At 47.7% G+C, this 22,231-nt stretch overlaps 2 protein-coding genes across 2 annotated transcripts in view; one reads left to right on the top strand and one right to left on the bottom strand.

Moving 5' to 3' along the window:
• Window positions 1-22,231, bottom strand: part of Smim35 (small integral membrane protein 35) — a 79,603-nt gene that overhangs the window by 47,286 nt on the left and 10,086 nt on the right. The gene's annotated exons all lie outside the window — the stretch shown is intronic.
• The window catches only part of Tmprss4 (transmembrane serine protease 4), a 37,183-nt gene continuing 36,745 nt past the window's right edge, over window positions 21,794-22,231 (top strand). Inside the window, exon 1 of the mRNA XM_040729885.1 lies at window positions 21,794-21,890. The gene's annotated coding sequence lies outside the window, so the exon portion shown is untranslated. The remainder of the gene's footprint in view (window positions 21,891-22,231) is intronic.

Here is a 22,231-nt window from a genome sequence, read left to right as displayed (position 1 = left end):
AGTAGGGCCGAGATTTGACCCCAGCACTAGGAAGTATGGGGAGGCTATGGCATCGCTTAGCCTTAGAGCACACGTTTGCCCTGCACCAGCCAGGTGTTCATTCCAAAGCCAGTCCTAAACCTATGGAAAGAACAGTTTAGTTTAGCTGATCACTGAGATGTGAGGCATGAAAATGGTTAGCAGATGGAGAGAACATTCTCATCGCCTGTGTGCTGTTGTGTTTCCAGGGAGAGAACATTCTCATCGCCTGTGTGCTGTTGTGTTTCCAGGGAGAGAACATTCTCATCGCCTGTGTGCTGTTGTGTTTCCAGGGAGAGAACATTCTCATCGCCTGTGTGCTGTTGTGTTTCCAGGGAGAGAACATTCTCATCGCCTGTGTGCTGTTGTGTTTCCAGGGAGAGAACAGTCTCATCGCCTGTATGCTGTTGTGTTTCCAGGGAGAGAACAGTCTCATCGCCTGTGTGCTGTTGTGTTTCCAGGGAGTGTTGGTCAGATTCAAACTCCCTTGAACAACCGAAGGTTACTATCTGCATGAACTCCATGTAAAAAGTCACTGCCACACACCCGCCACAATCTCTCTGTCCCTCGTCATCTTCAGTATCCCAGACACCAACTTCATGAGTCTTGTCTGCTACAGCCACTCCAGGTTCCGGGAAACTCAAGAAGGGAAGCAAATGGGAGCCACGGAGAAGCCAAGCTTGCAGCAAGCAAGGGGGAAGCTAAAGGCAGGCGAGCGCCCTTAGAGACAGAGGGAAAGTGCTCAAGTTGAGGCTCCCAGCTGAGCAGCGTTCCCCAGGAGCCAAGCTAGGCTGCGGGCCCCTCACATGAGTGAACTCTTAAGCTCATCTACCTAATTATATATTTATTCCTGTTCTAAGAAAGTCTCTAAAAGACTGGATAAACATGGTGGTGACGAACACCTGTCACTTCAGCATCCCAGAGGCAGAAAAAGGAAAGATCTTAAGTTTGAGACTAGTCTGGGCCACATAGTGAGCTCCCAGGCCAGCCTGGACTACAGAATAAATTTCTAGCTCAAAAATTCAAAAGCTGGGCCTGGAAAGACAGGTCAACAGTTAAAAGCACTTGTTGCTCTTGAAGAAAACCTAGGTTTGGCTCGCAGCACCCACATAGTGACTTTACAACCACCCATAACTCTGGTTCCAGGGGCTCTGATGCTCTCCTTGGGTGCCGTACATATGGTACACAAATATGGAGACAACACACATACACAAAATATAGATAATCTTAAAAGCTTTTTTAAATTAAGAAGCCTCCAAAGTCACAGAAACCTCACGCCCCAAATCTGGGTCCGTCTCAACTCCCAAGTAGGCCTCCCCTCTCCTCTAAGAAAACAGCCTCCATGCTATGGTTAACACTGACAGCCATGCCGGGCGGTGGTGGCTCATGCCTTTAATCCCAGCACTCGGGAGGCAGAGGTAGTCGGATCTCTGTGAGTTCGAGGCTGGGCTGGACCGATAGCCTCCAAAACAATACAGAGAAACCCTGTCTTGTAAAACCAAAAAAAAAAAAAAAAAAACCAAAAAAAAAAAAAAAAAACCACTGACAGCCAGTCTGGCATGAGCTAGAACTGCCAATGAGACAAGATAAAGAGGAGAAACAGGGCTGGGAGAAGACTCTGTGGGTAAAATGTTTGCTGTGCGAGCCTGAGGACTTGGGTTCAGATCCCCCATGCCCCAGTAAAAGAAGGAAGAAAACAGCAGAGGAGGATACCAGATGTCAACCTTTTGCACCAACCTGTGTGTACCTGTATGCACACACACACACACACTCGAGCACACACACACACGCATGCACACGCATGCATGCACACTCACGCACACGCACACACAACACACACATGCAGCACGCACACGCATGCACGCACTCACACACACACATGCATGCGTGCACACACATGCACGTGCGCGCACACACACATGCATGCATGCGCACGCACACACACACTTGTTTTTGTTTTAAGGAGAAAAATAAACGTAGCACCAGCATTCACCTCTCTCTGTTTCTTGACTGTAGGTGTAATGTGGCCAGGCATCTCACCCGCCGGCCACGGTGACTTCTCCACTGTAATGGATACATCCTCAAACTACGAGCCAGGATTAAGGCGTTTGTGTCTGTTGTCACAACTAGGAAACTAATATACTCCCAACCCCATAACCAGCACCCTCCCCTTGCAGCCTCACCCAAGACTCCTGCCTGGCATTGTCCTGTCAAGTCCAACGTGGTCAGATCTAATAGGTTCCTGCTCCAAGGCCTTGGCTTAGGATGTTGTCCATCTGCTTTGTCTTCAATCTTCCATCTAGTTTCCCAGTCACCTTTCAAGGCCCACAACAACCCTCCAATCAGCAGGAAGCCATCATTCAAGCCCCAGAAATACTGCCATATTCAGTATGCCCCTCTGTCACTGCCTTCTCTGGTTTCTGCGGGGTCCGGATGGATTTACCCGTGTCTGTGTGCCTGTATCTGCAACTCAGGAAAGAACCTCCCAGGTTCAGGGCAAATGTTTCTTGAATGGATAAATCTGTGAGCAGGGCTAGTTCTAGAGCCTGAAAAGGCCAGAGTGCAGTCCTAGGATCACACGAGAGTGGCTGTCACACTGTGGCCAGAGGCCCTACAAAGCCTTCTGAAATTTCTGACAGAGCCCTGAGAAACCATTCCTGTGATCTGTGCGCCCCCTAGAGACTCAAATGATTCCTTCCCCAAGAAATGTAAGCAACAGGCAAAGCCCCATCTTTGGTGTTTTTCCTAGGTTAGCTGTAACTCTCATCTTGACAGTCTAGAGTCCCCCGAGAAGAAAGTCTCAATTGATTGTGCACATCAGATTGGCCTTTGGCATGTCTGTAGGGCACTGTCTCATGGTTGATTGGTGCAGGAGAGCCCAGGCCACTGTAAGCAGCACCCGTGGGCGTTGGCTGGTGGACCTAGACTATATTAAAAACTAGGCATTAGTCAGTGAGTGAGACAGCAAGCAGCAGTCTTCTGTGGGTTCTGCCCCAAGTTCCTGCTACTTGAGTTCCTGCCCTGACTTCTCTCTGTGTTGGACTGTGACATGTAAGATGAAATAAACCGTTCCTTCTCCTAAGATGCATATGATTAGAGTACTTTATCACAGCAACAGCAACTAGGAAAACAGAGCAGTCCTACATGCTTGGAAGTCCAAGTTGGACAGCTTCTAAAATCCCATGGCCTGGATGCAACAGGGAAAATGTATCTTACCCAGGGCCCCAGACCCCTATCCTGGATCTTATTCCCCAGTCTACTGGCACTTACAGAAGAAAAGAGAAAAACATCATGATTCATGGGTTTGACATTGCTGCCTGTGGCTTCCAAGGCCAGTGTGACAGCCTCCGACCAGTGCCTCTGAGCCCCTGGACAGTGCTAGGGCTAGGAAGCGCTTAGGGACCCAGTTCTGCAAGGGATCACCACAGTTGGTTCCCTGGGTGCTGGGTGCTCTTTGTTCCCTGATCCTGGGTTACCAAGGGACCCCTAGAGGCTACACCAGCTGCTGTCTTCTGTCATACACTACAGCCACCGTTCACAACAAGACTTTGTGCTGGTTTGATTTGGATAGTTCCACACCCCTACTTGAAGGTGATACTTCCTGTGGGGCTGACCTTCTAAGGGTGCCCCTCTCCCCAGTACCACACACCTAGTCATTTCCCTTTGTCCCCCACCCCGCCCCCCTTGGCTCTTGAAGGAACCTGAGTCAGACCCTCACTGTAAATAAGCCATCCACATCCTTTCACAGCATTTCACACCTGAGAAAACATTCCTGTGATCCGTGCGCCGCCTAGTGGCGGAAATGGTTTCTTCCCCGAGGGTAGAAAGGCTCTTACTTGGAAGCCTAAATTCTACCTACAGCTTCTATAGTTGCCTCTTCTGGTAATTCTCCCTTGGTTGTATATTCATTCAATCGTTATACACTGTTGTTTTGCCAAAATAGAGCACGAGAGTAGGCCCAGGAGTCACTCACTACAGACAGATCTCTGGTGGAGGTGACAAAGGAAGGAACTGTCTTTTCCAGAGAAGTGTGGCGTGCCACTACAAGGCATAAGTTGGGGGAAGAGGTTCTGAGAACACTTCAAGGAACCCAGATTTTGGGGTACTATGGAGAGGGTTCCCCGGGGGCAGCGATAACACTATTGCTATGGTATATCTTCATAACTGGGTGACATTTTGGCGTCCAGATGCAGGGACTGTGTCGTGGGAGGTGGTTGCTCCAGGTTAGAGCAGTATGACAGATACTTTGCAAGGAAATGATGGGATCCAGGGGCCTGAAGTCAGGACACCCAATCCTTCAAAAGATGAAAAAATGGTTGTAACAAAGGAGAGACCAAAAGCATAGAAGAACTGGACAATGGACCACTGGCACTGAGAAGTCCTAAAGCTGTTTTGTGAAATTAAACACAAACATCTTAGAAAACAAATAATTACTTGTTTGGTTAGCATTACCCCAAGATACTTTATATTATCTGTGGCTATTGTAAAGGGCGCTGTTTCTTTGGTTCTTTTTTAGCCCATTTATCATTTGTATATAGGAGGGATATTGATTTATTTTTTGTGAATCTTCTATCCAGCCATTTCACTAATGGTGTTTATCAGATATAGGAGTTCCCTTGTAGAATTTTTGGGGTCACTTATGTAAATACTTTGACTTCTTCCTTTCCAATTTGTATCCCCTTGATCTCCTTTTGTTGCCTTATTGCTCTGGCTAGAACTTCAAGTAATATATTGACTAGATATGGAGAGAGTGGACAGCCTTGTCTTGTTCCTGATTTTAGTGGAATCACTCTGAGTTGGCTGTCGGCTTGCTGTATATTGCTTTTATTGTGTTTAGGTATTTCCTTGTATCCCTGATATCTCCAGAACCTTTTTCATGAATGTGTGTTGGATTTTTTCAAAGGCTTTTTCAGCATCTAATGAGATGATCACGTGTTTTTTTTCTTTCAGTTTGTTTATTATGGTGAATTATATTGACAGATTTTCATCATGCCCGAATCTGTGGGATAAAGCCTACTTGATCAGGGTGGATTATTTCTTTGATGTGTTCTTGGATTCAGTTTGCCAGTATTTTTGCATCAATGTTCATGAGGGAGATTGGTCTGCAATTTTCTTTGTTGCATTTTTGTGTTATTTGGGTGCCAGGGTATAGCAATTTCTCAGAAAGTTGGGAATCAATCTCCCTCAAGGCCCATCTATACCACTCTTGGGTATATATCCAAAGGATGCTCAATCATACCACAAAGACGCTTGCTCAACTATGTTCATAGCAGCATTATTCATAATAACCAGAACCTGGAAACAACCTAGATGCTCCTCAACTGAAGAATGGATAAACAAACTGTGGTACATTTACACAATGGAGTAAATGTACAAAGCAGAAAAAAAAACAATGACATCATGAAATTTGCAGGCAAATGGATGAACTAGAAAAAAATCATCCTGAGTGAAATAACCCAGACCCAGAAAGACAAACATGGTATGTAGTCACTCATAAATGGATAGTAGACATAAAGCAAAGGATAACAAATATACACTCCACAGCACCAGAGAAGCTAGGAAACAAGGAGGACCCTAAGAGGGATGCATAGATTTTCCTAGGAAGGGGAAATAGATGAGATCTCCTGGGTAGAGTGGGGGGGGGCAGGGGAATGGGAACTTGAGGGATTGGATTGGTCGAGTTGGGGATTGGATGGAGGGGGAGAATAATGAAAGAGATATCTTATAGAGAGGCCATTTGGGGTTATGGAGAAACCTGGTGCCAGGGAAACTCCCAGGAATCCACTCCTAGCAATAGTGGAGAGGGTGCCTGACCTGGCCTTCCCCTGTAATCAAATTGATAACTACGCTAATTGTTATCAGGGAGCCTTCATCCAGTACCTGATGGAAGCAGATGCAGAGATCCACGGCCAAGCACTGGGCCAAGCTCCAGAAGTCCAGTTGAAGAGAGGAAGGAGGAATTGTACAAGCAAGGGAGGTCAAGATCATGACAGGGGATCCCACAGAGACAGCTGACTTGAGCTAGTGGGAGCTCATGAACTCTAAAGTGACAGCTTTGGAGCTGCATGGGACCCACCTATGCCCTCTACATGTGGGTGACAGCTGTATAGCTTGGTCTGTTTGTGGAGCCCCTAGCAGTGGGACCAGGACCTGTCCCTGGTGCATGAGCTGACGTTTTTGGAACCTAGTCCCCATGCTGGGATGCCTCATCCAGCCTCGATGCAGGGGGAGGAGCTTGTTCCTGCCTCAGCTTGATATGCCATGCTTTGTTGACTCCTATGGGAGTCCTTACCCTCCCTGAATGCAGGAGTGAATTGGGGATGTAGGGTAGACAGGAAGTGGTAGGAACGAATGGGAAGAGAGGAGGGAGGGGAAACTGTTGCTGGTTTGTAAAATAAATGGAAAATTACGATTAAAATATAGATAAATAAATATTCTCACCCTCAGTTCACTTACATGTGTAATATGGTCACTAACTCCAGAATCAGGCTAACCACAGGCAAGATGCTAAACTCTGTCCACCTCGAGACTGGCTGACAAAAGGCCAACTAATTAGGACCGCTAATTAGCTGTTCTAAGCAGAACATGTTTTACAATAGTTTAGAAGAATTTCTAGACTGTTAATCCAAGGTACTTGGGAAGCTGAGACAGGAGAATTACAAGCGCAAGGTCTGCCTTGGGCATCTTAATAAAAGCCTGTCTAGAAGTAAAGCATACACATATGGATTGAGTCTGTAGCTCAGTGATAGGAAAGCTATCTAAGGGACCTTGAGTTCAATATCCAGAATGGTAAATAAATAGTCTCAAGCACTTGGTAGCAGCTACTCTGTTATAGGGTTAGTCTGTTGAAGCAGGGTACATTTTTTGGCTGCCACTCAGATCTATGGACTTTTTATAGCTCCCAGGTGATCCACTGCCCCATGTCCCCATGTGCTGGGTCTGCTCCCAACTTATATTGAGGTTTCTCTTCTATAGCAATATCAGGTTCGGGATTAACCCCGGAGCCAGGTGTACGGGAGAGTCCTGTGTTGGGATGGGCCCCAGGTGGAGTGGGAGTATGCACATCTGGAGATTGAGACAGCCACAGTGTGGACAGTGGAGAAATTCTGGAGTTCCAGATAGGAGGGGCCCAGCTAGGGAAGAGGCCTGTGCCAAGGGATGGGCGTAGACCATCTGCCTAGTCAGAAGCACTCTTTATGAACAGTTGAGAACTTAGAGTGTGAGGAAACGTGGGGTAGGAGCGTCTCTCCCAGAGTAAGGGCAAGACAGATGAGTCAAGAGCCTATGTGCTGGGCAGGGTACCTGGGCCCACCTATAACTCCAAGGCTGGAGCACTAAGTGTGTCCTGCAGTCAGAGTAGGCTGTAGGGACCAGGAAGAAACTGGGGGAGGATCCAGAATGTAAGTGTGCTTGCCCCCAAGCCCGAGGACCTGAGTTTGGTCCCCAGAATCAACATGGTGGAGGGAGAGAACCAACATCTACACACAGGGCTTAGGAGGGAAGCAGCAGTGAGAACCCTGAAGGAGCAAGAAAGAAAAGTTACAAACAGGATGAGAAAGATGGCAGGACCGGGGCAGAGCAGGATGAGACTCTCCCCAGTAAGCAATTCTGTGAAATGATGTCTCCATAGAAACATACTACACAGCTATGGGACTACCATCTTCCGTTAAAAAACACAAGCCACAGAATGTGGTCTCCCAGTGTGGTGGGCTTCTGGGACCCTTCTGTCTTAGTATGCCTTCCATGTGCTCAACCTCTACCCATTTGCTACTTCACCTAGAAAAGCGGACTGGGTTCCTCAGTCCTGCCTCAGTCCAGATGCAGATGGGATGCCGGGGTACTGGTAGGGACACAGACAACTTCCTGTGTACCAACTTCCATGGTAAAGTGTAACACGAAAAATAAATGGCCCAGAGACTGATCTTGGGTTTCAAGCTTCAAGCTGAAGATTAGACAAGCAAAGCAGCCGGCCACTAGTTCTCACCTCTAGCTCAGGCTGAAGGGGCTGATCCATGAGTGAGCTCTTCACCAAGCCTCAAACTGCTGCCTCTCCTCAGTGTGGCTGGAGAATGAATCCCTCTACTGAGACCTTACTTCAGTCTTATATACTTCCCTAATATTGGAGTTAAAGGTGTGAGCTACGCTTCTCTTTTAGACTGATTCACTCATGTGTAGATCTGGATGACCTTGACCTCACAGAGATCCATCTATCTCTTAATCCTGAGTCCTACGATTAAAGGTTTGTACCACCACCTCCTAGCTTCTGGCTGCTAGGATTAAAGGTGTGTTCCTGGCTTCTATGGCTTGTGGCTGACTTTGCTTTCTGAATCCTCAGTCAAGCTTTAATAAATCATAAACAATACATCACCACAATAAACAGAAATGGTGAAGGGAAATGAGACCTTTCTCCATGGTGAGAGCCCCAGCCTTGCTTCCATGCTGAGTGGAGATGCCTCTCATCTCCCATCTCACAATCAACTCCTGGTGCTAATTCAAGCTACTGTCTAAAGAAATTACCAAATAGGGGTGGGGCGGTGGTGGCGCACGCCTTTGATCCCAGCACTTGGGAGGCAGAGGAAGGTGGATTTCTGTGAGTTCGAGGCCAGCCTGGTCTACAAAGCTACACAGAGAAACCCTATCTTAGAAAACAAAAACAAAAGAAAGAAAGAAAAGAAAAGAAAAGAGAAGAAAAGAAAAAAGAAATTGCCAAATAGGACCTATTGGCCTGGAAAGGTATGAGTTAGGGTGCTGCTTGGTTCTCTTTGGCTTCAGCCCATGATACCACAGTTAGGCCGTAGAGATGCCCCTTGAAGACACTTGTCACACTAAGCAGCCAGGTCCTGCTGCTGCTACCCAGACCTCCCGCAGTCTCAGCAATGACAGAAGGCAGTTCACTCAAGCTGTAGCTCCTTTGACTTGCAACTGGGAACCCGGATAATGGACAAAGGAAGAACAAGGGCTTCATCCATCCAAGTGTGCTCTCTCTCTCTCTCTCCCTCTCCCTCGCTCTCATCTGCCTCCACACAATTCCAATCACTCAGCTTTTCTCTGAGTGGCTGAGTCTGTGGTTCCAGATTGATGGCATCTGGAGCTGTTTTTTGTTTTGTTTTTGTCTTTTACATTCTGTCTGCCTTCGTTCCATTCTTCATGTTTATTTCAGTTGGTTTCTCTCCCTCCACCCCAGGTTTCACTATACAGCCCTGGTTTGCCTAGAACTTGCTATGTAGACAACACTGGCCTCAGACTTGAAAAAAGTTGGTGCTGGATTAAAGATGTGGGCCACTGTTGCACCTCCTACTTGCCTGTCTTTATTTCTAAACCTTTGCCCTCTTAATTTGGAACCTTTTTGCCTACCTGTATTACTCTTCATTTCTTTCCCAATGAAAAATTTTAAATGGGAAATAAGACAACCACCAACCTTCATTGATTTCACATGCCTTCCACCCCACACACATCCGGACAGAGGTTCAAGTAGGTGTCCGTTGGAGTCGTGACTAACATATTCTTTTAAATTATTATTATTGTTTTTTTACCTGCCTTGCATATGTATGGTGAGTATGTGCCATGGTATGTGCACAGGAGTCAAAGGTCAGAGGTGAACTTTCAGGGGTTGATTTTTCTCTTTGCACCTTGTGAGTTCCAGAGACTGATCCCAGGTCATCAGGCTTGAAGGCACACACCTTTTGCCACTGAGCCGTCTCACTGGTCCCTCAGCACTGAAACTAAATGTTGGTCTTCTCTAGGACAAGGCCCAAGTAAACTCTACAATCCAGAGATCCCCATTCAGAAAACCAAAATGAAATTACCAGACCTGAAATGTTTGCTCCAAAACAGGACCCAGAAGGAGTGTTTCTCCCTGGTCTAACCCTGTCCAGCCTTGGCAGCTGGATAGACCTGTGTCCTTGACCATCCATCTCCTCCTCTGCCCTTCATGTAGCTTATCTGAGTTTTGATGATGACAGCAAGGATACTCCCAGCCCAATTAGGATTTCCCAATGACATTGGCCCGGAGACCCAAAGATAAGTAGCTTGAATCATATCCACAATGGCTTGATGACTTGGAGGAGAAGAGCGATGTGGGATACCTACACTTGGTAGAATACGGGGAGTGGCCAGGGACTGATCCCAGAGGTCTGGCTGGGGTCTGGAGGTCTAGACAGACACCATCACTGTCCCCTGGTTCCTGCCATTCTCTCAAGAGCTTCCATCACCACCTCTCACCAGAGCCCTGCTTCAAGCCACAGGACATCCAGAGCCTGATGGAGTGAACGACTCTACCCAAGGTTCTCCCAGTGTGGCTCAACCTGTTAATCTTCCTCCCCAAACCCACTACGGCCTCTGTTCACCATCTTAGGAAATAAATTGTGCCCCAAATTTCCCAGTAGCACAGAATCTCCCCAGGCAGCCTGGAGACCCTGTCATCCTGCTTGCTTTCCATATCTAGTTAGTCACGAAGGCAAGTCAGGTTCCTCCTTACACCGTTTGGGTTCCAGGGATTAGACTCAGGCATGTACCTTCTGGCTCTCACTGAACCATCTTTCTCTCTGCTACCTACAGTCTCTAGAGTTGGAGAGCTGCCAAGTGGGCTGGGGAACCACACTGGGATTCTGTCCTGGACCCTGCCACCCACCACCTCAGTCACTCCACACAGTCAGGTGCTCTTTCAAAGCAAAACAAAAGCAACTAAGTCACCCTTTTGCTTACACAATTCCTGCCAGCTGCTCCTCGCCTACAGTTTTGATCTCCAGACTTCTTTGATCTCTGCAACCACGCACACAGACACACATGCATGCATGCACACATATACACAGTATACATTACCAATATATGTATGTTTATTTATGTCTAGGTTCTGTATATACCCACCCTCAAAAGATTTGAATCTGTTTCTAGTTATCCTGATAACTTGGAGTATTTGGGGGTAGCCTCTGTCAGTTATGATTAGATTACGATAAGTTTGAACTCTAGAGGGAAGTCAGTGAAGAGTGGGTTGACAGTGGAATGGCAGCACCCTCACCACTGTCAAGCTCTCTGCTCACACCCATATCATTGCTCTGTTTGTACTGTGGTGATAAGGGATGCCCTTCTGTGGGCTGTGAATATATGTTTCTCTTATTGGTTGATGAATAAAGCTGTCTCTGCCCATGGACAGGCAGGATTTAGCCAGGTGGGAAGTCCAAACAGGGATAGAGAAAGGTAGTAGACAGAGTCAGGGAGTCAGGAAGCAAGAGACCCAGGTGATGGGGGATGTTCTTATATATATGTTTCTCTTACTGGTTGATGAATAAAACACTGATTTGCCAGTAGAGGCAGGAAGATAGGTGGGGCTAGGAGATGAGGAGAATGATGGGGAGAGAGACAGAGCGAGGCCGCGGAGAGATGCTGTGTAGAGACTGGGAAGATGGGATGCACAAGGCATTAATAATTAAGAGAGAGAGCTAGGAATAAGAAGCCTGAGCAATAGGTCAAACCGTTTACAATTAATATAAGCCTCTGTGTGTCTATTTGGGACTAGACAGCCGCAGGACCTGGCGGGTCAGAAACTTGGGTTTACATCCTAGAATCTTTCCAGAAATTTCTCTAAGTGTTTTGCCCACTCTGGGAGGATTCAGTCACCTATAACTAGATAAGATGACAGAAAATCATCTTCACTGAGCACAGAGAGGTGGGATGATATGCTGAAAGTGAACAGAGTTGCAAGAAGGCCGCTGCACCCTGTAGAGCACTTTCTATGCTCTGCTTCCTTGGGACACTTGGGACAAGGGACAAATAAATGAGCCCCTGACAGGAGGACAAGTACCGGGCACAAATCCTACAGTAAATATCAGAAATGATTAAATGCTTCATTTGGTTTCAATTAATAGCTACATGTAAGTAGGGGCTGGCAAGACGGCTCAGGAGGTAAAGACAGTAAAGAACTACTGACTCCACAAAGTTGTCTATTGACCCCTACCTATCTCTGTAGCATGTGTGCCTACAGAGAAACATCTCTCTCTCTCTCTCTCTCTCTCTCTCTCTCTCTCTCTCTCTCTCTCACACACACACACACACACACACACACACACCGCAATATTATTATTGCTATTTTTATTATTATTTTATAAAGAATTTTTAAGGAAAGATATAATTTCACTGCTTTTTCTTCTGTCCCAATGCATTGTTTTGCACAATCTCAAGGTTCAAGAACCCTAATTTGGAGACTGCTGGCATGTATAAAGTCTATGTACACGCTCTGTAGTTGTACACAAGGTCTTCAAGCGAAGCTGCCTTTTGTGAGTTTCCCATCACAGAGACATGCACTATTTATTTGGCATGCGTGTGTGTGTGTGTGTGTGTGTGTGTGTGTGTGTGTGTGTGTGTGTATGTGTGTCTTGTCTGTATACATGCCTGTACACCACTTGTGTGCCTGGTGCCCTCAGAGGCCAAAAGAAGGTGTCAGATCCCCTGGGAGTTGGAGCTGCAGATGGTTGTGAGTGAGCTGCCATGTGGGTGCTGGTGATTGAACCCAGGACCTCAGAAAGAGCAGCCGGTGTTCTTAACTGCCGAGCTGCCTCCCAGACCTATTTATCTAATCTTAGCACAAGCTGCCCCAGAGAGGTTGCTCAATTGCTACTTTTGGAATCAATCATAAATTCTCCAAACATACATAGCCTCCTGCCTGGGCTGAGGGTGTTTCTCTCCCCTGTGCTCAGTTTCTCACCTGTCAATGTCCAACTTATCCTCATAAGCTCAGTTCAAATGTTACCTCCTGAGGGGCTACCTGGGCTTCTGCCTCTGTTTGTTCTCAGCCTAGCATTTAACGGCGGATCACCCTGTGATGTCTGTGTTGGGTCCCTCTCCGGTGGGGAACATGCCTTCCTCAGCGTTGGGTCTTCAGCAGCCAGCGCAGGCCGGGTGCTCACAGCACTTTTGCTGAATAAGGCTCTCCCAGAGCCAGGGCAAAGGGCCAGGGACATCTGGATGATGTCAGGCTCAAGAACTCTCCTCCTGGCCCCGCACCTTCTGCTCTGCAGATGGCTAGGTAACACAGAAGGAAAATGTGAGGAAAGGGGGGGTGATGTGGGGAGTATCCAGAATGGCCCTGCCTGTCGCCCTCACAGAGTGGTGTTCACTGACGGCCTTTCAGGCTGGAGATGAAGTCTACTCAGAGAGCCCGGGGCAGAGAAATGAGTCCCCCTTTGCCTGGCACCGCTGTGTCTGTGATTCTGACAGCCCTGTGGAGGCCAAGGGGTGTGCAGAAGCCAGCAGCTACCACCCTTCCACCCCAAGCATCAATGCGTGGCCAAAAGCACTCAGTCAAGCCAGAGGCACCAGCTTTATCAATAAATGATCACCTGCAGGACGTGCCAAGGCCTGGGCCGTCTAAAAGCTTCTCCTCTCCAATGGGGTCAACCACTGAACTCATCTGTTAATGGTCCACTTCAGACTCCATCACCCAGATGGAGGCCTGAGTCATCCCCACGGCTGACATCAGCAAAATCTCAACAGCCCAGCCGTCTAGCACACTGCTCCAAGCCAGGGATTCGGGTTGTCCTGCCAAGCATAGGCTGACCGTGTTAGGACAGAGCCCTCAGTCCCCACATTTAGAAAATGGGAACATCCAGACTTCATGTGCAAGGTCCTTAAGACAACATCGGGCAGACCGAGAACATAAAACAGGACCAGGCTTCAGAGAGGGAAGCTGAGTGGCATTGCTATGCCTTCATCTTTATCCCTTTTCAGTCTTTCAACTGGACTGTCTGGTCTCACTGTCTATCCCTCACATGACTAAACTGTGTTTCTCTGAAGCTGTACTTAAAATTAAATTTATATAGTCACTGCTGAAGCACCATTTAGGGGCCAGGTACTGCAGAGGGTCCCTGGGAATACTTGACAGGTGTAACCACAGCTGCTGTGGTTCCCAGGTGTCCCCTCAAAAGCACGTCCTGGGAATATAACCCATAATCAGCGTGAGAGGCAAGGCCTAATGAAAAATGGCTGGCCTGTGATGGTGAAGAAAAGTGGATTAATGTCATGATAATAGGATGGATGTCTTTTCTTTTCTTTTCTTTTTTTTTTTTTGGTTTTTCGAGACAGGGTTTTCTCTGTATTGCTTTGGAGGCTGTCCTGGAACTCGCTCTGTAGACCAGACTGGCCTCGAACTCTTAGAGATCTGCCTGCCTCTGCCTCCTGAGTGCTGGGATTAAAGGCGTGCGCCACCAATGCCCGGCTAATGGGATGGATTTCTTGTGAAGAAGTGGGCTCCCTAAACAAGCCTCTCCCAGACAGGGAGTGTCTCTCCCTCTTCTTCCCTCTCCTCCCCATCTCCTCCACTTTGCTGTACAGTTTGAGTAAGAAATGTGCCCCCATAAGCTCACATGTTGAATGTCTGGCCCCCAGCTGGGGGTCCTCTTTGGGGAAGTAGTGGAGACTCTAGGAGATGTGGCCTGGCAGGAGCAGTTGTGTCACTAGGGACATGCCTTTGAAGGTTTGACCTGGCTCCAGACCCTTCCTCACCCCCTGCTTCCTGTCTCTGTGAGATGAACAGACTCATCCTCCAAAGGCTGTGGCCACCATGGTCCCAGAAACAGAGAATCAAGCCACCATGGACTGAACTCTCCAGAATGGTGATCAAAAACAAACCAACAAACAAACATTCTTCCTTCCTTCAAATTGTCCTCTCCGGTGTCTTGGCCACAGGGTTGAGAAAAGTAACTAATGTATACACCCTTTTCACCATGGAATGACACAGCGAAAAGGCTTTCACCAAATACCAACTCCTGGAGTTTGGAATTCTCAGCCTGCAGATGGCAATCGCTTTCTGTTCTCTCTTAAACGACAGTCTCGGGTGTTCTGCTGCAGGAGCACAGGACGGACAAAGGTGATCACTGACCTGGTGCTTGAACTGAATACGTGTTCCTTCCACTCCACATCCTCTTCTCCGCCCACCTCTTACCTGTCCTGCACACTGTGCACACCTCCACCTACCTTCAGTGCGTGCACAGGTAGCGAGGAACCCTGGTACAGAGTGTCTGGAACCAATGGCATAAACTGAATGATGCTTAGATGATTAGAAAAGCCCCCTCTGGGTGAGTCTGAGATCTGCAGAAACAACTGGCATAGCAACTGAGGAGTGGGAGACTGTCTGCATGTGGCTGACACTGCTCAACAGGCAGGGACCTGGATAGAAAAGTGGGGGTGGAGAAGGGAGCCAGCCAGCAGAGGCAAGTCTGACTTTCCCTCAGCACACATGTCTGCAGAAGCCGCCCTCATCTGTGTGCACAAGCTTTCTGCCACCTCTTAATGTACACTTGCCTTCAGATGCTCTCCAGAGAGCTTCCAGGGCCTCAGCAGGGTCCCCTAGTTCTGAGGCTTCCAGCTTCTTAGACTGAGCAATTACTGGCCTCAGTGACTCTCCAGCATGCACACAGCTGTTCCTGGACGATTCAGCCTTTTGTAAGTCACTTGATATATGAAACTGTCCTTCTCTACAGTAATAAGAGAGCACAAACCTAGAAAGGTAGCCGGCTGCTTATTTTCTCTGTCCTTTCCTATAGGTGGCAGGCTGGGCAAGGTAAGATCCTCATCCAAGAGGATATCCTCACATAAAAGCAGAAAAACCAACACCTTAGCCCCATGAAAGCTCCGTGACTTCAGGACTCAAGTTCCAACCTGCCTTGAAGGCTAACACAAAGAGCTTTTGAAGGCCTGAGACCACAGGCGCCCAGCAGATGGACTCAAGAGAGTCTCTGAGGAACCTGAAAGCCAAAGCCCGTGCCCAGGCTCGCTCTTGCACACACATGCACACACACACACACACACACACACACACACACACAAGGACTCTCATGTTAGAGTTCTTCTGAGGTAAAAGTTACACTAAATAAAAGCCAGAGTTAAACAGGATTAGACAGGTGAGTTTGCTATGATAAATATAATTGGGGCTCAGATGGAAACCCTGGTCTGCACAGAGCACAGGCTGCCCAGGATTCAGGTGTTCTGTGTGTACAGTCATGGCAGAAGTAAAAGAATATAGCAACCCTGAAGGAAAGGAGGAGACACACTGGTTCTGCTTTCACTTCCTAGAACTACAGGCTCACAGCACCACAGCTGGATGTCTTACACCGACAGGAATGTGCTGTCTCACCATTCTGGAGGCCAGATGTGCAGCACCCAGTATCCGGTGCCACACTTTCCACACTGTCTAGCAGAGAATCTATCTCCATCCATTCTGTGCTGCTGAAACCAGACATGCCAGCCTATTCCCCGACACTGTAACAAAACACCTGCCACACCCAAACTACAAAACAGAAAGGTTTGCTGCAGTTCAGGAGCTCAGGAGCTGCTGTGCGTGCTGGGCAGACCCCTTTGCTTTGGGGCCTGGACGAAGCAGCGTGATGGTGTGAGTGTCCCTGCATGGTGACCAGAAGTAAAGAAGGAGGAATGGGGAGGGACTTGGATCCTAATATCCCTTTCAAGGGTGTTCCTCGTTGGAAAGAATATTTCCAACTGAGCCTCACCTCTTATGGGCTCTGCCTCCTCCTGACAGTGCCACTGTTTTGGATGGCACAGGGTAGTCCTTATACAGACACTTGTGTCACAGCTCTGAATGTCAGGAAGTCCTGGACCATGTTGCTAGCGTTGTTACAAGCACTCTTTCCCACCAGCCTGGTTCCACAGCCATGTCAATCCCAAATGAACACACAGATGGTATGAAACTGTTGGCCCGTATCTTGGGCTATTGGCTAGCTCTGTCCTAATTATTAACTCATAACTACTAATCTATGTATTTCTACATGGTCTTATCTTACCGGAGAACGCCTGACTTGCATCCTCTCTTCCCAGGATCACATGATGACTCTGCTCTGCCTACACCTTCCAGAATTCTCCTCATCTCCTAGACCCACTTATTTAGCAGTGTTTTATCCATCAACCAATAAGATAAACACATACAAAAGGACAACCCCATTACAGCATCTGGAAAGGAATTCCAGAACTACATCAGAATACAGTGGAGAGGTATAGTAGTTTAAATGTAATTGGCCCCCATAAGCTCATAGGGAATGGCACTATTAGGAAGTGTGGTTTTGTTAGAGTAGGTGCAGCCTTGTTGGAGGAAGTGTGTCACCATGGAGACAGGCTGTGAGGTCTCATACATGCTCACCCCATACCCAGTGTCTCAGTTCACTTCCTGTTGCCTACAGACCAAGATGTAGCTTCTTCTCCATTCTCAACTCCTTCTCCAGCACAATGTCTGCCTGCATACCCTCATGTCTGCCATGATGATAATGGACTAAATCTCTGAAACTGTAAGTTACCCAATTAAATGTTTTCCTTTATAAGAGTTGCCGTGGTCATGGTGTCTCTTCACAGCAATAGAAACCCTAACTAAAACAACAAGATATTCCCCGGTTTGTTGCAATGTCACTCCTACTTCTGTTCCTGCCTTCACATGGACATCTGCCCTGAGTGTCTTCATATACCCCCCCCCTGTGTCTGTGTCCCTTCTAATAGGAAACCAGTCGTGTTGGACAGCATGTTCATCCTACTTCAGCATGACTTCATCTCAAGTCATCATGTCTGCATGAACTACTTCTAAACAAGGTCACATTCTGAGGAGCTGTGTAGACAAGAACTTTTAGGGAATACTACTCAACCCACTACAGGCATCTACAACCCTGGATAAGGTCGTCCCAAGCTGCCAATAGAAGATAGAACAAGAGCCATGTGAGAGGGGTCAGTTCCAGTTATGGAACCCTGGACAAGTGCCTTAATTTCTCCAGGTCTTTGTTCTCTCCTTGACTATTTGAGGTTGCTTAGAAAGTCAAAGTTGAGAAGGTGCTCTGGGCTGTAACGCAATAAGGTGTTTCTTCGCCAGTGGGTTACTTCTCCCTCTACATGGCAGATAAAACACCAATACCCTTATGCCCTTACGGCCTTTTTCCAGCTCTGCGGCTTCTGCAACGCCATGTTCCCCTGGCAGCATGCTGGCTTCCTGAATGAGACAGGGTGTTACGATGCTTTGTTTATGATATAGCAAATAAAGCTTGCCTGAAGATCAGAGCGCAGAGCTAAGCCACTGGTTAACCACACACCTAAGTCACTAGTTAGCCATAGAGGACAGGCAGTGGTGGCCACACCTTTAATCCCAAAACTCAGGAGACAGAAGCAGATGGAGCTCTGTGAGTTCAAGGCCACCCTGGGCTACATGAGAGTGAATCAGTCCAAAAGAGAAACAGAGATCACACCTTTGATATCAGAACTTGGGATGACGCATCTTTAATCCCAGCACTAGAGGCAGGAGCTCAGTGCAGTCTCAGTGACTCTTGAGGTTCTGTGGATTGCCCTTTGGTCTGAGCCTTGATTGGCAGAGGTGAGAACTTTCTAGTGACTGGCCACTTGCTTATCTGACCTTCAGATTGTTAGATTACAAGCAAAATATCGCCACAATAGGGAGCAGATATTCTCAGAAAATATTTCCAAAGTCCCTCTGAAAAAGATCAGACTGTGGCCATTTTACGACACGGGATTTGCTGCAGTCACAAAGAGCAGGGCCAGAAAGAGGCCAGCAAACTGAGCGAACTGTCCTGTTAGTCCCTCCTCACCTGGACCATCTACTCCCTGGGCTCAGGCCACTGCTTGCACTCAGCTTCCCTTAGGCAGAGTAGGAACAGAAAACTAATCCCACCCCCTGCAAAAGCAAAGTGACCGCAAATGTCCGGCAGGACCTCTCTGCAGAGTGAAAGCAGCACACAACTGAGCTCAACAAGGTTCGCCCGGGTTTAAGTGCATAGACACAAGGCTCACACGGGTTTAAGTGCATAGACACAAGGCTCACACGGGTTTAAGTGCATAGACACAAGGCTCACCAGGGTTTAAGTGCATACACACAAGGCTCACACGGGTTTAAGTGCATACACACAAGGCTCACACGGGTTTAAGTGCATAGACACAAGGCTCACCAGGGTTTAAGTGCATACACACAAGGCTCACACGGGTTTAAGTGCATACACACAAGGCTCACACGGGTTTAAGTGCATAGACACAAGGCTCACACGGGTTTAAGTGCATACACACAAGGCTCACACGGGTTTAAGTGCATAGACACAAGGCTCACACGGGTTTAAGTGCATAGACACAAGGCTCACACGGGTTTAAGTGCATACACACAAGGCTCACCAGGGTTTAAGTGCATAGACACAAGGCTCACCAGGGTTTAAGTGCATACACACAAGGCTCACACGGGTTTAAGTGCATACACACAAGGCTCACACGGGTTTAAGTGCATAGCTCATGGGAACACACATGACACGCTGACTATGAGGAGAGGCCACACCAGCAGGAGGAAGCAACTCCACAGAGACTTGGGCAATGAGTCTCACCAGGGTCTTCTCAGTTCTCCCTGGTCACAAATTGGAAAGAAGGCAGTGGGCAGAGCACGTTCCTCCCATCTTCCTTCCTGTGGGGATGTTACATCATGGAATCCCACAGCAGGCTGAACCACCCAGGTGAGTGAAGCCAAAAACGCACCCCATCCCTACCTATGCAAGTAGCAAAAAGGGCGGGAACTTGAACAAAATATATGACTATTGAAGCAACAAAGAAGCAGAGATATATAAGGACTAGATAACAATGACACGGATAATCAAAAGTCCATTTTGATGGGAAAGAATCATTTAATGCTCATTTTCATCTCACTACCTATATGTATCTCTGTAGGCATTTTATCACAACAGTTCCCTAGGCAGGACCTATTACTGTCCCCATGTTACAGAGCTTTAGCAGAGGAAGAGCAGGGTGTGGGCTGACTAAGCTCTTTGAGAGAGATCTTTTCTGTTTTCTCCAAGCATGAGGTCTGACCACACTGATGACACATAGGAAGTGTCTCTTGGTGAGCGGATGAGTATGGATGGACCAATAGTTGGATATGGATGGATGGAAAGATGCCTGACAGCCGATATTAAGATCAAATGCACAGTCAGAAACAATTATCAAGTAAGATGTAGTTCTATAGACTAGGGTGAACAAAGATGTGGGGAAGGAAGGCAGAAGGGAAGGCTGGGAAGAGAAACGAGAGACGGAGTGGATAGTGGAAACTGAGAAAGAATCTCCGCATCCCCAAGGAGTTCTTGTGTTATCTAGAATTAAACTTAGCACAATTTATGAGTGTGCCCTATCTCCTGCAACAGGGCCAAGGCAAGTGTGTTCAGGCCTGTCATGCCTCCCCTAGCCCTGCATTAAAAAAAAAAAAAAAAAAGATCTGTATCCACAGGAACTGGGATAACAGCTCCCTTCACCAAGTCTCTTTCCGGGAGCAGCTGGGCCACCCAGATCTCATTCCACTCTCATAGCAAGCTTATAAGGCCAGCTCTTCTTGATCCCTGTGCAGATGATGAGGACGGAACTCGTGGGACCTAAACAAGATGCCCACGGTCACAAAAAGTGATTGAGATTATGAGGTAAGGACTCCAGGCTACCAAAGGCCATGCTCTTAACCAAAGATGATGTGGGCTATGTGAAACCTGAAATATGCACACATACATGTATACATGCATACATACACACATACGTGTATACATGCATGCATACATACATGCACATGCATAATTTACTTTTACTGCTATTTTTTCTTGTTTCTTTGAGATAGATTCTCACTGTGTAGCTCAGGCTATCCTGGGACTTGCTGTGTAGACCATGCTGGCCTCACACTCAGAGAAATCTGCCTGCCTCTGCCTTCCAAGTGCTGGGATTAAAGATGTGGGCCCTCAACCGCATCTGACTTAATTTGTCTGTGTGTGTGTTAAGGGTGCACATGCGGAGACTTTGGAAGCCAGAAGCACAGGTGGGTGTGGGCTGCCCAACATGGGTGCTGCAAACTGAACTCAGGTCCTCGGCAAAAGTGATGTGTACTCTTTTTTTTAATATATATATATATTATTTTTAAATTTAAATTAGAAACAAGGTTGCTTCACATGTCAATTCCAGGTCCCTCTCCGTTTCCCTCCCCTCCTCCCGTGCCCTCCCACCAACCCCCTCAATATCCCCTCATTTCCCCAGGGAGGGTGAGGCCCTCCATGGGGGTGTCCATAGTCTGTCATTTCATCCAGAGCAGGGCCCAGACCCTCCCCCAGGAGTTCAGGGTGAGAGTGCATCTCTCATTGTTGGATGGGAGTCCAAAGTCCATTTGTATACCCGGGATGAATACTGATCTACTACCCAAGGCTCAATAGATTACCTAGGCCTCCTCACTGACACCCACATTCAGAGGGTCTTGATCTGTCCCATGCTGGATTCCCAGGCATCAGTCTAGAATTCAAGAGCTAATCCTTGTCAGGTCACCTGTTTCTGGGTTAAACCAGCCCAGTCTTAATCCCTTTGGTCATGTGATCTGTACTCTTAACTGAGCCATCTCTTCAGCGCTGAAGCTTATATATTCTGAAGGTGTGTGTGTGTGTGTGTGTGTGTGTGTGTGTGTGTTCCTACAAAAATAAAACTACGACAATGTGAATATTCTGCTGGGACCCACTAGATGGCTGTGGTGGTTTGAAAGAAGGTGGCCCCCAAAGGAAGTGGCACTATTAAGAGGTGTGGCCTTGTTGGAATTAGTACGGTCTTGTGTCACTATGGGGGTGGTCTTGTGTCACTATGGGGGTGGGCTTGTGTCACTATGGGGGTGGTCTTGTGTCACTATGGGGGTGGTCTTGTGTCACTATGGGGGTGGTCTTGTGTCACTATGGGGGTGGTCTTGTGTCACTCACTATGGGGGTGGGCTCTGAGGTCTTTTCCTCTAGCTTCCCTCTCAGTGTGACATTCAGTCAGCTTCCTGCTGGCTCCAGCTCCGCATCTGTCTGCATGCTCCCCATCGTGAAGATAATGGACTGAACCTCTGAGCTGTAAGCGAGCCACCTCCAAGTAAATGTTTTCTTTATAAGAGTCGCCTTGTCATGGTGTCTCTTCACAGCAACAGAAACCTAAGGCAATGTCCTTAGAAGGGGCTGCATAAGTGAGGGGTACAAAATTCAAGCTTGGGCAGTGGCTCTGCCTCTGAACTTGACATACTTGGGAGGGAGAGAGGGAAAAGGGGGAAGGAAGGCGAAAGTCTGTTGAAGGGGAGAGGAAAGGATAAGTAAGGAGTCAAAGGTAAGAGAGGAAAAGGGAAACGCAAACAGGAAATCTTAAGGGAGAGGTGGGGGGCTGGGGTATAGTTCTGTTGGGAGAGGGCTTCCACAGCACT

This window comes from Mesocricetus auratus, unplaced genomic scaffold, assembly GCF_017639785.1.
Source record: "Mesocricetus auratus isolate SY011 unplaced genomic scaffold, BCM_Maur_2.0 Super-Scaffold_100022, whole genome shotgun sequence".
In the NCBI taxonomy this organism is placed as follows: Eukaryota; Metazoa; Chordata; class Mammalia; order Rodentia; family Cricetidae; genus Mesocricetus; species Mesocricetus auratus.
Note: the sequence above shows the minus strand (reverse complement) of the source record. Positions and strands in the feature narration are given on the sequence as shown.